The sequence below is a fragment of the Helianthus annuus genome, chromosome 15, assembly GCF_002127325.2.
Source record: "Helianthus annuus cultivar XRQ/B chromosome 15, HanXRQr2.0-SUNRISE, whole genome shotgun sequence".
NCBI classification, from domain to species: domain Eukaryota; kingdom Viridiplantae; phylum Streptophyta; class Magnoliopsida; order Asterales; family Asteraceae; genus Helianthus; species Helianthus annuus.
The window spans coordinates 154,510,617-154,528,251 of NC_035447.2; the positions used below are offsets into that span (position 1 = coordinate 154,510,617).

Here is a 17,635-nt window from a genome sequence, read left to right on the forward strand (position 1 = left end):
TGATCATATATCTTTTTTGACTTGAACCTAATTACCTTGGAAATTATATCATTTCATCTCATTCGTTTGACATCGATTTCTTGAATTAATTCAGTTGAACCATTGAGTCTTATTTATTGTACAACTCATATTCACAAAATTTGATGTTTTAATTCTGTGTCATTTACCTTAATACTGTTCTTATTGACTAAGACGTGACATAACTTTAAGAAGACATCGTAACCCAAATCTCGAGGACGAGATTTAAAATAAGGTGGGGAGGATGTAAAATATCCATCTTTATCATTAAAGAATTATAGATTATTTAAATTTATTAACCACTAGTAACTAGTTTATTTTTTTATATAATTATTCGACCCAAATAGTTTTAAAAACTATTTTATATATAGCTGGTTGTATTGTTATACTAATTAATTTGCCTGTATATGGGTGACCTTTCTATTAAAATAAAAGTATATAAAAACTTATAGTATTAGACAGGTAGATTTCGGGTAAGTTGACTGTTAGAAATATGAAGTATCTAGACGGGCCTAGAAACCGTTTAATAATTAAATTATAAAAATACATTATATTTGAACTTACTCCATTTTTTAATGAAACTTCGTTCAAAATGTAGATACCAATATTCTCATTCTAATGACATATTTATTGTTTTATAAAACATCGTATTTTAGAAGTTATAGACGCCAACTAAGTGAAGCAGCTGAATTAATTATAATATATAAATAATAAAATTAAAATCAAACAATTAATTAATTTCGAATACATGTTGTACACATTTAGTGATGTGTGCACACATGTCCTACAAAATTGTGAATAACATATATATGGTGTGTACGTGTAGTGAGGAAATTTACTACACATGTATTAGTTGGACATATGTCCTTTGCTTTACGTAATGCCCCAAAATTTTAAACAATTATATATAGAGAAGAAGGATTGAGCTTTCTCTTGCGCCTCTCCCTTTATCCTTTATGCTTTTCTATAATCTATTAATTTCTTAAAGTATTATATCTATTATACTCTAAAGCCCTGCCCCGTTTTAAGTGTTTTAACCCATGATCAGTGACACCATTTCCGATTGATCTTGAGCCGCATAACGCATGTCAAGGCTCTGCCCGACTAAGTTCGTTGGGGTTCTGTCTCGTGACGTAGGGATAAAGTTGAACTGGGTTATTATATTTAACGCGAGTGCATCAAATAGCTCGGGAGTTATACCCAAAATTTATACCAGGAGGCTTTCTAGTTGAACCCTAAAGTTACAAAGTGAGTCCATTCTCTTTTATCACAGTTTTATCACCTTTTTGTGATACAATTATATTTAAGAATGTTTTACAAAATCCTAAATGTTTACCGGTTATACTTACAATGATTAAATTTTTATATTCTGTAATAACTGCCGGTATGGGAGGTTTTATACATTACTTGACCCTCGTTACTATTGGCCAAAAAGTTAGCCAATAGTAGCATGGCCACCAACACGGGGGAAATTGTGCCCCAGTGACCATAGACTATAACTAATATTATTTTTACATTAAATAATTAATAAATTTAGTGTATGATTGAAATAAATCTAAATAGTGTATATATAAAATAAAGCTTTGTAATATACTGAAACATTATTAAACATATTGATATATAACAAATTAACAGGTTTTAATATAACATTAAAATAAATATATATACCACTGTTATTTTCTTAGCATAATATCATTGAGTGCTAAGATGATATATATTAATTAAGAAGTTTCTTATCATGTTTAAGTTATATCACATAAAGTATTGAACATTCAATATTAATACAACCGTAAATGTATTTATTAAATACACCTGTTAATTTATAAACTTACTAGTCTAAGTTCCCGTGTGTTACACGGGTGGCTAAACAGGAAAAACTAAGTCCCTTAAGATTGTGAAGTAAAAATTATAATTTTATATACGTTGAATTATTAACAAAAATGTTAGAGAGTACACGAAATAATTGAAATACATGAATAGGACAAAAAAATCACAACTAATTGAGGATCTCTTTATAAACAACCTTAGTTGTTTTATTCATAGGTTTACCGTCGTTGTCAAGTATTAATAGCTTTACTCCATCTCGATTTTTAACTATTGATAAAGCAACATACAATTGACCATGATTGAAAACGGGTTGTCTCAAGTACAAACCAACTTTTAATAGCCTTCTCCAGATGCTCCAGCCTCCAAGCATCAAGAGGCAGCGGGGGCTAACCCGTCTTCTCAAGCTATATCCGTCCCTGACCAGAGTGCTTATGTTTGCTAAAACTGGTTCTTTAAATTCATCTCAAATCCTACAATCCACAAAAGTACCTGCATTTCACGTTTCATCTGATAAATCTTTAACCCCATTGCTTAAAAATGATCCAAAAGTTCTAAATACACGGATTAAATAATATCCAAAGAGCTATTTAATGTGAAAGATAAACTTACATGGGAGATTCTCAAGGAACTGCAGACAACACTTGTATTACTTCAAATATACCTAAAAATTTCACTAATTTAGTAGTTATCTACTTTGAGTCGGGTCACATAGGGGTCAAGGTCAAAATGGGTGAAGTGAAAAAAGATTCAATTAGGTTCGATCAGGTTCGGGTTAAAATGTGTCTTAAAAAACTATCAAATGACCAAAATTAATAATCATAGTATCCTAAGTTATTAAACAGATTATAAACTCTTGTCTTATATGTGTGAGTATAACTACATTTTGAGATGCCAATTACTTAAACTTACGAAAAAAGGTTGGGCATATTACAACTTTAGTAACCTGTTCTTAATGGCAATCCAACTTCAATTCTCCATGTTTGGTGTGCTTCTGCGAATGATTGATAGAATTTTACGTTAGTTTGTCTCATGAACATTTATACAAACACATGGTGTGCATATTTTTTATGTAAAATTTGATCCTTTTGAATCCATCTTTATTATCCAATATCAAATATTGGGGAAGCAATCATCCAAAATGATCGTCTTCTCCAGTGAGTAGTCTGCGTCGCCGGAAAACCCATATTGGTGAACAGGCTATAATACCAGTTCTCATCTAGACACCAAAGTTCCACACAAAAGACCTACAGATCAAAGAGAATGCAAATTTAACTATTAACCCTTTCTCAAATCCAAAAATCCCATGAATCAAAAAAATAATAATAATAATCCAAAATAAGATTTTTCTTCAACAATTCATCATCAAGATTAAAAATTTAACTATTACCCCTTTCCCAAATCCAAAAGAAGATACGATAAACACAAGACCAACCTTCACCACACTCACAGAATGCTCTAGCTACTGCAGAGATCTCCAATGGCTGTTGCAAAGCTGTCTCACTGCAACAACCTAAAAAAATTAATCTAATTTTCTCAACATCCGTAAACAAATTACACAAGATCTTGAATCCTAAAAGTCCTAAACAGGCCCGGTTTTGAGTGCATGATCCAAATCAGCAATCAGATCATCCACATCTTCAATACCAACAGATATACGTATCAAATATTCAGTTAGGCCCCTCGCCTTACGTACCTCTGCTGGTATGACTGAATGTGACATGAAACTCGGCAATGATATGAGTGATTTTACGGTGCCTGCCACAACACAATTCAGTTATAAAACATAATGGGAACTTCCCGGGCAGAAAAAAATTAAATGTCAACGAACCCAGAGAACTAAATCAAAATGCACAGCCGTGAACCAAAAATAGATGATTCAAATCAAAGGCATAAGGAAAAGTAATACAAAATAATATTCAAGACCCAAATACGCCTACCAGCTACCTAAATTAAAACACAAAAATGAAGTTGAAAGATCCAAATACACATACGAGGGAGCTAAATTAAAACACGAAAATGAAGTGGAAACAATGTTGATCCAAGAGGATTCAGTTTGTTTGAGGAAATCAGCAAAAGAAAAGATCAATAAAAGTCACAAATAAAATACATAAAGTGAAATTATTATAGGTGATTTAATCATGAAATTACTTTATATGAATTAATCGTTATCCATATTATACGTGGAAGCCGCATAAATATTTAAAAAAATGGCCATCACCAACCATTAACAACCTAAACTGACCACATTCATGTTGAACTAACATCATAAGTAAAATTGCAGTTGTTAATAAACATAAATATATGCCTTGTACACAACATTTGACGTTTATTTTCTAATCATACTATCTTTATCTAAAATTAGTAGTTTCAATACGTCTTTACTCTTGACTTTCATGAATCAAACTCATCCTCTTGGTGAAGCTTTCGGCTATGTCCGAGTTGTTCTCCTCAATTGGATCTAGTGTTCTTCAGCTGGCATATATTCAAAATCAAACCACAGGGGTTAGTTTAACTATATTGCTTACTTCTAACAATCCAAAAAAGTAACCAAACATCTATTAGTTTAAGTGTAAAATAGATAAAGTACATTGATGTTAAAAAAAAAACTTTTCGTTTAGATTTTCTCTTTTAAACCAAAATAAATGATTAAGTTAATAAATAGAATCCTAAATAAGATTAAAGATATGTTATTATGACTAACAGAACACAAAAAAATACAATATGCATTAGGTGGTTGGTATCATCCCACACTCCGTTTATGAACTTTTGTGTACCCAACACGTAGAAAGTTTAGAATTTCAACCTGAAACGGGTTGCGACCACTCCACCCACAAGATTTTCATACTCGACCTTTTGAAACCCAGCATCTGCGATCATCAAAGCAAAAACCTATTGATACAGCACTTGGTGGTAAATGATGTATTCCCCTCATTCATACATATGCTTATCTGCCATAAACTATATTGGTCAAAAGGCGGACCACAATGTTTTTTTATAGTAATGTTAGCTTCTTAATCAAGTAAGTTATATATGAAGACGAATGCAATGCATATAAAACTACTCATCAAAATTGCATACTTGAACAGTCCCTTGGCAATATGGAATGTGAAAGAAAAAGATGAAGATGTGGTATGCTACTGTTAGATGCCTCTATTACATACAAATACAAATCCGATAAAGATGTGGATATGCTATTGTTAAATCATGATATGCATTTATCATGCTTTATTTTGAAAATATAGCTCATAACAGCTTGAAAATATAACTCATTAATCATAGTCAAATATACGAAGAATAACAGAAGCATCAAATCAAATTAAAAAATGGGTTTTTTTGTTTAATTTAAATTTCGGTCGGTTCTCGTGGTTCCATTTAAGCACATGTGTGTCGAAACCAAACCGACCCGAAAGTAATATTTCAAACAAACCTAGAACCGGAAACGAATCACTATTAATAAAACAGTCTGTTTGGCGGTTTTGGAGGGTCGGGTCCAAGGTTCTGGTGGGTTGGAAACACTAAACGCTGATCCCTAATTTCCAGCGGCAGTAATCACTCCAATTACAAATCTAAATCACACGCACCAGTAGCTATATTTCAGGCCAAATAAGTTAATATCAATTTTGCACTCAAAAATGCAATCCAGCGATGGACTATAAGACACCCAACTCAACCTAAAAATAACAAAGAATGCAGTCCAATTGAACCTTAACACAACAAAAAGTGCAGTCCAACGTTTATTAGAGGCAATAATAGAAAGCATATGTTTGTTACCTGTGATGCAGTAGTTCCAAGCATAGATGAATTAAGGACATTGTATAATCATCCAATCCCTTCGCTTTGTATAACCTGATATAAGCATCGAACCACGGAAGTATAATCCTCCAATCCCTTCGTGTCGTATAACCTTCATTAAATCACCCCGCCCGACGACATTAAACCTTATATAATATATAAAGGGTTTTGTACTCCAAAATTAACGATTAGAGATTTAAGAATAAGTAAATGGAAAACCAACTTCTTGAGTATTCATTGTTTAAAAACCTAAAAGATGAAAATAGGAGGGTGAGATATCAAGATTAAACATGCATTAAACATAAATCATGAAAGAAAGATGCATGTAGAAAATTACAGGTCGATAACAAACTTACCTGTTTGCTTTAATCGCAATTAAAGATATCTACGGTTCGTTGAAATTGAGAAGATAAAACTGTTTTAGAAGAAGATAAATGAAGATGAAACACATATTAAACACGAATAATCAAACAACGTATAGAAGAGTACAAATCGAGAAAACAAACCTGGTTGATTCAAATATTCAAAATCGAGCTTGAGAGATTAATCGCCAAAGCGGAATCTCGCAATATCTCTCAATTTCCTAAAACTTCAATATGGAATCAGGGCCGGAAACCAAAACAAAAACCAATAATCAGCCAAAAAAGGTCACTTAAACATATCATCAAACAGCAAATCTAAATCTTAACAGATGAGAATGGCAGAGATCTAGGGTTTGGAATGTTGTTGAAATCGAAAAGACAATGTATCAAACGATATGTGTGTGTCAAAATCCATCATTCCATTGGACTGAATCAGGAATCCTCGAAGAACTGGCTTATATTCCTTCCTCCAGGGTTTATAAGCGATAATAAGGGAAACATATTGTAGAAGATTTTGAACTAATTGACATAACTGATTGGGGTTTCCATATGAAGAACAAATGAGCGGTTTTCTCAAATGAAGTTAAAGGAGAATTGAGAGAATAGGCCATTGGCGCCCAAATTACAATTATCTACCTAATCACATATGCTACATCACATGGTCAAATGGTCAACATTATTTTGCTTTAGTAATAGAGATAGATATTGAACATTAAATGTACACTATGTCAAATTAATCATATTACCACTCAAAGTTGTTAAAATGTAATCAATATAACATTAACCAATATATCACATAAACAGTCACGTCAATATATTTAATTAATATATTATATTTAATAAAGTTATAGCTATTAATTTGATAGAAAATGATATATTTCATGTAATGTCATGGGACACTACTAAATCCAGAGTCACTAGTTGAGAGAATGATCAACAGTGATAGGACCAGAATCACTAGTTGAAAGAACGATCAACAGTAATATGACCACAATTACTAGTTGAAAGAATGATCAACAGTAATATGACCCGAGTCACTAGTTGAAAGAATGATCAACAGTGATATGACCTCCATTACTAGTTGAGAGAATGATCAACATTAATATGACAGGAGTGACTAGTTGAAAGAATGATCAACGGTGATTTGACCACCGTCACAGGGCCTGGTGACCAATATAATAGTAAGATATACTATATATCTATTACTTGATAAATTCACTATTGGACGAAAGTGAGCCAATGAGTGATATGACCACTGTCACATCGGAACTGCCACCATGTGACAAATACTGATTGAATTTTGGGTAAATATAAACAAATATAAAAACCCTTAATGCTGTAAGGTATAACAATATATTTTATAAAAATGGAATGAACTCGCCAGTAATTATTACTGATAAAAATGTTTTCAAAATGCGTTTCAGGTAATTTGCTAATTTGCTGTAAAGATAATAGAAGCCAACTATGGAGCACTGAAGGCTTAAATAATGTGGCTATAATTACCTGAATAAAAGAGGAAATTTATGTTTTATTTAATTGGGTTTATCCCCATAAAAACAATTGAATGAAATACGGGTTTTAGCCCATTTGATCAATATTAAAAGTTTCGGTGTTTTACAAACTCTGAAAATCATTTCCTAACTACGATCCTGATGAAAAATTTTCCGCTGCATATTTAATAAACACCGATACCATCTGACTGGCTCGCAGCTCCCGCTCCCAGGGTGGGGTCGGGGGCTGTGACAGGATTAATGGTGCCTAAGTTAGCGCCTATTCGCACGTGATCCAAGGATTCATTCCCTAGCTTAACATACCCTAGTTAACATGTATTTTAAAAGAAAAGGGGAACATAAACCCATTGGATTGACTCGTTGTTCGTACGCAGACCAACCCAGTCCCGTTGTTGTAACTAGGATATTCTCGTCACTAGTCATGAAAATCATGCATGTTTCGTAAATACGCGTGGATTTTGTAAAACCGGTATGTTTAGTATGATCTTTTTGTAAACCATTTGAGTTCTTTGAAAGCCATTCGTAACATAGTTTAGTAATATGAGTTTTCGTTCATCGAAAAGTTGTTTGCTTTTGCAAAACTTGCATGTCTTTCCACCCCGAAAACATTTATAAAAATGTAAAACCGTAAAAAAAAGTGGGGGTTATGAGGATTTCCATGTGCAAAGCCAGCTAAATACAACTTCGTGATGTCGTTTCCAAGACGTGACTTGCTAGCGTGCATTCTATAATATCCCTAACACGAAATTCTCCTATATATTAAAAAAAGGAACGCTTTGAACAGCAGAAGGCTTTTTTGGTAAATTACATAACATATTTGTGCCCTCAAGCCCTGCCCTACACCCACCGTTGAAAGAGAGATACGCCAACCAACAATATCACAGAACCCCCAAATGGTTCAATCACAGAAAGAGAGAAGCGCATAGAACCGGAAGAAATCCGGCAAGTGTGAGAGAGGAAGAGTGATGCAGCAGAGATCCACATGTGGAAACGACGGTGATACCGGGGTTTCCGGTCACTGCAGCGGCGGTCAACAGTGGTGGCTAGGGTTTCGATTGCGGTTTCAGGAGGGATCAGCGGAACGCGATAAGGATGAAGATGGCCGGCGAAATACCTAGGGTTTCGGCTAAGTTCCGGCAGAAGGATTAAAGCTTGCATGCTCCATTTTCAAGTAGATCGGTGACGGATTCATCTGCATGTGTGCTTCTCCGATTATTAAGGTATAACCCATCTACCTCACCCTATCAATCTCATCACAACATCTCTGCCTCTGTCCCCGGCGACGTCTGGCGACCAAAGGTGAGGTTTATTGTTGGGGTTTACATCATCCTATATGTTCGCCGTCTTCTCTTTGTTCTTTTGTTGTAGATGACTGAGTTTAGCCATGGGTTTGATGCTCTTAACTCTTTAGGGTTTTTAGAACTTTGTGGATGAGAATAACCTTTGAAACATTGTGTAATTTGGTTTTCGTAAATACCTTTGATGTGCTTACAAAAAGGAAAGTGGTTCTGTTTCAGTTAGTGTGATTATTTTAGATCACAAATCAGCAATATGGATCTTACTTTTCGATGGATTAATTTGATTTGAAGCTAATTGTGGTGGTCTATAGTGTTGGAGAACATCAAAGCGGAAACCTACTGGTGTATGGTGAAGAGGAGCAGAATTGATGGTCTCAATCTGGACAGTTGGAATAAGTTTTAAGAGCCTGGAGTTCGGATAGGAGTGTTCCTGTTTTGGTTGTGGTCCGAATAAACAATATGCTATTGAAATATTGGAAGGCAAAAGGAGTTCAAATGCAATTATCCTTATATTAATAAACCAACGAAATGAACAGTAAAGTAGAGAGGGTATTTAAGGGGTTTTTTTAACACATAAACAAATCCAGTTATAACCGCTTACTCCGCCGTTTCAGGTTAGAGAAAGAGAGAGCATGAGAGAAGGGGTGGAGACGGTGGTACCATTGCGTCTACTCTGCCATTGCGCCGATGTGTAAACCAGCTGTCTCTCAAAAGCGAGGAACTCTCCGGTGATGATGGTGACGGTTCGGCGAACCTAAGGTTCTGCCATGACCTCATATGGCGGTGCCGTGGATGGTGTTCTGAGCAACCAGCACTGATGGTTAACAGATTCAACGGAGATAAAGACGACTGCCATACGAGTTAGTTCCGACATATATTCCGGTGAGTCTTCGGAAAGCCTCTTTTCTTTTGCATGTCGTTTTTTAACCAAGATCGGTGTTTTTGAAGGCGTTTACGCGGCAGAGAGAAGATGCTACAGTTAGGTCGGGGTCATATGGCTCTTAAACTGATGATATTTGTTGATTCAGTAACCGTAGGTGCTCCGCTGACTGATTATAGTCTCTTGCGAGTTCCACACCAGCTATGTAGCACGGGGACTCCATTTATGTGGCCGTACCCGTCTCGGGTACTTGTCGGGGACGGAAACACCATGGGTACTCGTCGGGGACGTTTCCTAAACGTTTCCAATGTCGGGGACGTATCTGGTAGAAGTATCCAGCCCGTTTCCATTTAGTTTTAGGGTTTTTACCCTTTCAAATTCCACAACCGGCCACTAAATAAATAGACCTATCATATTCGGCTTCTCTAATCTCTAAACTCTCAAGTCTCATCATCTCTAATTCTCTATCGATTGCCGATCTCTCACTAGATGAACCGGAATTTGAAAATGATTTGATTATTGATAATTAATTACCTTTGGAAGATGTAGTATTTTTGGAATTTGTTTAATGTATTTTTATTTTTTTATATTTTTTATTGCCGTACCCGTATCTTGGAATTTTGAGTTTTGCCATTCCTCGTTCCCGTATCGTCCCCGTATCCCGATCCCGTACCCGTTCCAGTGCTACTTAGCACACCAGTGTAGATCGATAACCACAAAGGTTAGTTTTTTGGGCTCTTTACTCATTTTCGTTGTTTCAAGTTACTGATCATGATTCCGACAATTATTAATGTTGGCGGTTTTAGGGTTGCACCATGGTGAGTGGCTGGTGACGGGTAAAGGTGGTCCCAGTGATGAAGTTGTGGTTGTTGACGTTTATGTGGGTGGTCTGCAATAATGATCACCTGCGACGGAGATGCCTCCGGAACAAGTAACAAAATCGAGTGCACCTTATACAATTGGGTATCTTGTATGTACATTGCTGCTAACTGACTTTTGGGTATCTGGTATGTATGTTGCTGGTCATCTTAATTAATTTTATATGGTTAATAATTAACTTTATTTTTTAATCAGCGGATATATATTGTTAATTTGATTGTTAATTGTGTATTACGTTTAATTACCACCATCGTCTTTGAGGTTTATGGATTCCGAGATGATGCGGCATATAGTCATATACTATTAGGTCAAAGTAATTATTCGAGTACAGTTGTCAAATTTGTTGGATTGTGGATTTAGAAGGATGAATTTTGGGGTTAAAGAGGGATAGATATGATGCATGACTTTTTCTGCAGCTGTTTTTGTTGAATTTTGGAAAATATGTGATAGATTGTTAAGATTTTGTGATTTTTTAATGTAAGTTATTAGATCCAACAAATCTGAGTGTTTTAAATTTTGGTTGACTTTAGTTTGTCCAACAAGATGAAGATAATATAATTAGAAGATTGAAAAAGCTAAGATTAAAAATTCAGTGATCACTATATTATTATGGTAGATAGTGATCACTATATTATTATGGTAGATCTGATTATTTATTTTTATGTATTATATAGACAGGTCTTCATCTACATACAGCGAATAGGGATCAATCATCTGTGGATGATGGAGGTTCATCATCAGTGAAGATAAACAAGGAAAAAATAAGGTAAAAATAGATTTAGTTTAGTTTTTTTCTTTCATGTAGATTTTGATTATAAGAACTTTGAATATGATTTTTTAATGGTATGGTTCAGCGGAAAACCCCCAGGCTGGAGAAACCCAAGCCCACGAGTTCAAATCCCCCCCGGCGCACGAACGCTACCTTCCGGTTGGACCGGGCTCGCCCCTGTGCGGGAAACCCACTAGGCCCGGGATCGAACCCGGGACCTGTGGGTGAAAACCCTCACACCTCAACCGCTGAGACACGACATCATTGGTAACTTTGACTATGATTTAATACAAACATTTATTTAATTGTATTATTACTCTATAATTAATAAAGAAAACTATGTGTTGATTTAATGATGGAAGATAAAATTTAAAGTTCTTATAAATTAGTTAATTTACAAGTTTTGTGAGTTTGTTGATTTTTCAGTTGAAAATATTACAGTTTGAGCTAGAAAAGAGGAACATAGAGAATCAAAGGTTAAGAGGGATGCTTTCACAAGTGACCAACAATTACACGGTGTTGAAATTACATGTGGCTAATGAAATGCAAAAGCAACAAAATCAGAAAGTTGATCATCATCAGGAAATGGTTGCGAAACAACTTATCGAGTTAGGTCCGACTTCTCATGATTCTTCATCGGAAGAAAGAACTCAATCGGGCTCGACTTAGAATGGTGATCATAAAGCTGGTAAAAGAAACGGTCGGGAGAACACCTCGGATTTGGATGCTTGGATTGCTAACAAGGTACCAAAGTTGAATGGTTCAAAGATCGTCGAGCAACCAAATGAATCTAGCATGCGTAAAGCTCAAGTCTCGGTCCGGGCTCGGTTAGAAGCACCCATGGTAATTTAGTTATTATAATTTTTGTATGTTACAATACAATAATTTTGGCTAAATGCTAAAAAGTTTCCTTGTATTTTTACTACAGATTTGATCATGTTATGAGTTGTGATGTAAAATATACACACCAAGAATGATTTGGTTAAGCGCGCCGCAACGCGGCGCTGCGCATAAAACTAGTTAGCTTAAAACACCATAGTTTTTTATATAGAACTCTGTCCTATGGTACATCAAATGATTCCGTATGGATTAGACAAATTATTAACGATCTTTGTTTGTATATTTTGGACCTAAAACTAGAGGTGTTAATTCAATCGAATATCAAATTTTTGAATTATTTGAATAATTTTTATTTTCCCTTGAATTCAAATTTGATTAAAACCTACCCAATTCGAATTCGTATTCGAATAAAAAACCCAATTCGTATTCGATTAAAATTCGAATAAATTCGATTTGATTCAAATTCTTTTAAAACATGTACAAAACTATCAAAATTAAACATACATTTTAAAGCAGCCATTAAGCACAATATCACATTAAAAAGTTCCAAATAAGGTATCATAAGTCTAAAATTCAAAACGAGATGTAGGAAATAAGCACTTCACATTACAAGTTAATATTTTTAGGGTTAGAAATCTATTGATCGATTTATTACTTAGGTTTTAGTTATGGGCTATGTAGTGGGTTTGGTAATGGGTAATTTTAATACATAGAATAAATTTTGAAATAATTTATAGTATAGCCCAATAAAAGTTATATATGTATTATATATCAAAATAATAAATAAAAATATATATAATTGTTATTCGATTTTCGAGTCGAATCGAATTTGAAATTGTAAATTCGTATTCGATTTACTTGACTCGAATTGAATCGAATTCGAATTCTTTTAATCGAAACGAATTCTTAATAATCAAATCGAATTAATCGAACTTTGAATTTTTTGATCGAAACGAATTCTGAACACCCGGACCTAAAACACAATTTTGAGGATGAGATTGTCCACTGCAAAAAAAAAAAAAAAAAAAAAAAAATAGTTTCTGGCGTATCACATTAGTTTGAAATTATAATAATCCAGTTTGTTAAAGCTACTATCAAATTTGTGTGCATAACTAATAAATAATCATAAACAGATTATAAGTATTAAATGAGTTCATGAGTTACCAACCATCCAAAATTTAGGATAAAACCTTTGTAGAATGCTAGAGAACGTAAAAATTTACAAAGGCTAAAGATTAGTCATGGTTATGGAATCAATAAGTGATAAATTAACACTCAAAATTTCAGCTATTTTACATATTATTCATTTATTTTATGTTTTATCTTAAATACACTGAAAGTTAGCCAAACTCTATTCTTTGACAATAATTATCAACGGTCTTTTTTATATATTTTTGGACCTAAATATCACCATTTTCAGAATGAGAGATTGTCAGTTATAATAGAAACAGTGTAAAAAAAAAAATAATTTTTGAAGTATCTCATCTTCTAGAAATTATAATAATCCATTTTGTTAAAGCTACTATCAAATTTGTTTCTTAAGCAACTATTAACTTTGTTTCTTTAACCAATAAATAATCAGACAATCATAAACAAATGGTAACTTACATGTGTTCATAAGTTAAACCATTCAAATTTAGAATAAAGCCTTTTGTAGAATGCTAGAGAGCGTAAAAATTTGTATCTCTCTCCACTACACTTTGTACTTCTCACATTGATTGTACCATATATACACACTTGAAAAACAAAAAACCTTAATGACTTCGAAGAAAAACAACACCACAAATGTGTTGATTAAAGATAAGGTAAACGAAGTTTCAATGTTTTAACTAAACGAGATTGGATTGAATGCCATCACCAGGCTCAAACCCGACAATGATTAGGACATTAAAGGAGAAGAAGAATTTTAGATTAGTGACCATATCTGAGAAGAAAGATTTTGTTAAAGCGTCAACAAAAATGCACCTACATCACCAAATTTATGTTTGCACTCCATCTTCACTCTTTTTTTTTGAACGAAAATTGTATTCCTACTCTAATTTACACAAATAATTCTAAATATATTTTTTCTCAAGTTTAAACATGGGCCATCCCCACTAAAAGAATGCAATGCGTTACAATTTTTAATTAATAATATTACAAAAAAACAAACAAACAAACAAACACCCCTCTCTACCCTCAGTATTTTCTTCTTGTCCTCACCGGCCACCAACACCAACTAAATTGAAAGGTGTTTTGTATCTATATATATCTTTTATTTTCTAATCTTAAGGGGTAAAATGGAATTTTAACATTGTATTTGAATATATAAGATTGTAGTTTCATCCTTTTGTCTAAACCCCTCTCTTTTCATCTCTAACAATAGAAAAAGTTCAAGTTTGTGTTTCCTAAAGATCATGAATTTCAAGAGCATGGAGGAATTCTCGCCTTTTTACATGAAACAACACTCTAAACCCGCGACAAGAAGATGGCATTTTGCCGCTACACTTTCTAGTATCTTATAAGTTACTAAATAATAGCGGTAACTAAACTACGTGTCACCGAGCTCTACCGAATCGTTAACCGAACGATTCGACGGTAAGTTGTTAACTTAACGAAAACGGTCAAGTTAAGCTTGTTAAGTCTCGTTTAATGTCGTTAGTTAACAAGTCATGGAAAGACTTAGTTCTCGAGAGCTTTAAAATATGTAAATATTTATATAAAAATATATAAATATATCGTTAGATGTCCCGAGAAATCGTACGTGTATGTAACGAATAATATACAACGAACTCGTATTATATATCGCGTCTCGTATGATATTTGTCAACGTATATGTATATGCTGTTTAGGCGTTTGAAATAAATATAAAAGGTTATATTTATTTTATGAAGTTTACGAGTCGTTTAATGTTTGAAATAAATATATAAACTATATTTATTTTTATAAAAGGAATTCGTGTTATTTGATATTTGAAATAAATACATAAACTATATTTATTTTATAAAACGAATTCGTGTTGGTTGGTATTTGAAATAAATATATAACTATATTTATTTTTATAGAACGAAATCATATTGTTTGATATTTGAAATAAATATAAAAACTATATTTATTTTATAAAAGAATCGTCGTGTTGTTTGGTATTCGAAATAATTATACGAACTATATTTATTTTTATAAAAGAAATCCAAGTTATTTGATGTTCGTAATAAATATATAATCTATATTTATTTTTATAAAAGAATTGTCGAAATTTTGAAGTTTAGAATAAATATAATAACTATATTTACTGTCGTAATTAATATCCGAATCGTCGTTTTCATATGTCGTAAAGTGCCGTCGAAAGTAAGTACGCATTTGTATTTGTTTTCTAAAAGTTTATTTGAATTCGTTTGTTTGGTAATAAAACACGTTTTGTTTTACGGATTTTCTAGAAAAACGTGTGACAACTCGTACTTTAGACTTACCTTGTGTAACGTTACATGCTTATGTGAACCATATTATTTGAATGAATACATGATATGTTATGGTTATATGCTATGTGTTGAATGTTAGAATAGTAATTGAGCCCAAACCGCACCACGCTTCACAATCAATCGCACAAGCCCTTTGGGCCGTGTTGCTTGGAATCGGACCAGAAGGGGGCAGCCATGATGGGCCGGCCCACTTCTCTTCTACGCAAACAAATAATCACCCTTGGGGGTTGTTTCCTCACTTGTTGCAAAATCATAACACACACAAATTACAAACCCTACACGCTCTCTTTCTCTCCACACGAAGCCGGCGGCAAGCATCCCCTTATCACTCGAAGCTTTTCTTGTTCTAGACATCTAATCGGTTAGTGTTTTATGATCTTGTTAGATGATATTATAACTCCTATGTGTTGCATGAATAACTAGTAATATTGTATGATTGGTCGTGATACAACCGGCTCACATGTGCACTTTGTTATGAATAGGATTGCATGATATTGAATCAAAGCTGAATAGATGAATTATCGGCTGCCATGACTTGTTTTCGGATTGTTTATATGATGATTTGAGATCGGTTATATGTTAATAATTCAGGATTTATGATAATATGTTTTAGGAGTTTGATGTTTGTTCATGTTGAATCGAATTAGGGTTCTTAGGAATCGGATGATAACTATCTTGTTTGATCGAGTATTGGCATGCTAGAAAACTGTTAATATTATTGATTGATAATCATAGATATGGAAACTATTGATTTAGTCAAAAGAATTAATGGAAATTTGTAACTGGTGGCATGTTTCACGGAAAGTTTGTTTCGGATCGCACAAGACCGGGTCGCACAAGCTGGTCCGATCACACAAGCGGATCCAGTCGCACAAGACGTTGCCCAGTCGCACAAGGGGTAATGTCGCTTAGCTGTTGGGCCTTAGAAGCCCAAGACACAAACGCACAAGCCCACACTGATCGCACAAGTCACTTATACACTATTTGGACTGTTTGTTATTGGGTCACTTATGTTTCTGTTTGGGCCGAATGATATATTGGGCTGGGTATTCACCGGATCGCACAAGGCACGCATGTATTATTTATTTTGGGCCGGATATGTTAATAGATTGCTTATGTTGTTGGGCCGGGTGTCATGTTGGGTTGGGCTAGTTTGGATCGCACAACCCAAAGGGTTCGCACAAGACTAAGGTACTAAATAATTGGGCCGGGAACTGTTGGGCTTAGATTTATATCGCACAAAATGGTTGGGCTCGCACAAGCTCAACGGCCCAACCATCCGAGACGCACAAGTGTGATTTTGATATGCTTTTGACTGTTAAACGTGCTATACGTGTTTGCTTTGATTCATACGTGCATTACTTGAACCAAACTTGACTTGTGTGGTAACCCTGTTAGGACGTGGTTGACCACTGTTAGTTCAAGAACCCTCTTCTTTGTGTATCTGCCGAGCAACCCAAGGTGAGTTCACACAGCCAAGGCATGGGGTTCCCAGGGTGGGAATGGGATTGAATGATTATTTCGTACGTACATAGTTAATGGAACCTGATGATATAGTCCTCAGGGTGAGGATGGTAAATGATAAGATATAGCTAGACTAGTATACCTACTTGAACTGATCTTCGCACACACGCCAAGGGTTGGCTGCGATATTATGACTGATCTTCGCACACATGCCTTAGGGAGGCTGTGAACTATACATACTAAACTTCGCACACATGCCAGGGTGGCCAGCGATACAAATATACATAGTCTAGGATATTTGGGAGTATTAACCCAAATCTTCGCATACATGCCGAAAGGGCCCGCGATGAAAACCAATACTATACATGAACAATGAACGAACTAATACGATACATGATAGATGAACGAACGCAATGCTTGCTATACCATTTCTATTACTGAACTTACTTTCTGTGAACTCGCCCAACTAGTTGTTGACTCTCTGCTGCATGCCTTGCAGGACCTTAGGTATCATATGGAGCTTGCACAGGGAGGAGC

At 34.4% G+C, this 17,635-nt stretch overlaps 1 long non-coding RNA gene across 5 annotated transcripts; it reads left to right on the forward strand.

Annotated features, from left to right (window-relative positions):
• Positions 1-952: 952 nt before the first annotated feature.
• LOC110914431 lies at positions 953-12,367 on the forward strand. Of its 5 annotated transcripts, none has more exons than XR_004881203.1 (8): positions 953-1,266; positions 7,424-8,730; positions 9,423-9,690; positions 9,757-10,409; positions 10,495-10,695; positions 11,242-11,333; positions 11,422-11,603; positions 11,778-12,367. It is a non-coding gene; the product is annotated as an uncharacterized LOC110914431 (long non-coding RNA). The 5 variants fall into 5 exon arrangements; XR_004881201.1 differs by having other exon boundaries at positions 954-1,266; positions 7,424-8,809; XR_004881202.1 differs by having other exon boundaries at positions 954-1,266; positions 7,424-8,809; positions 9,120-10,409.
• The last annotated feature ends 5,268 nt before the right edge of the window (positions 12,368-17,635 follow it).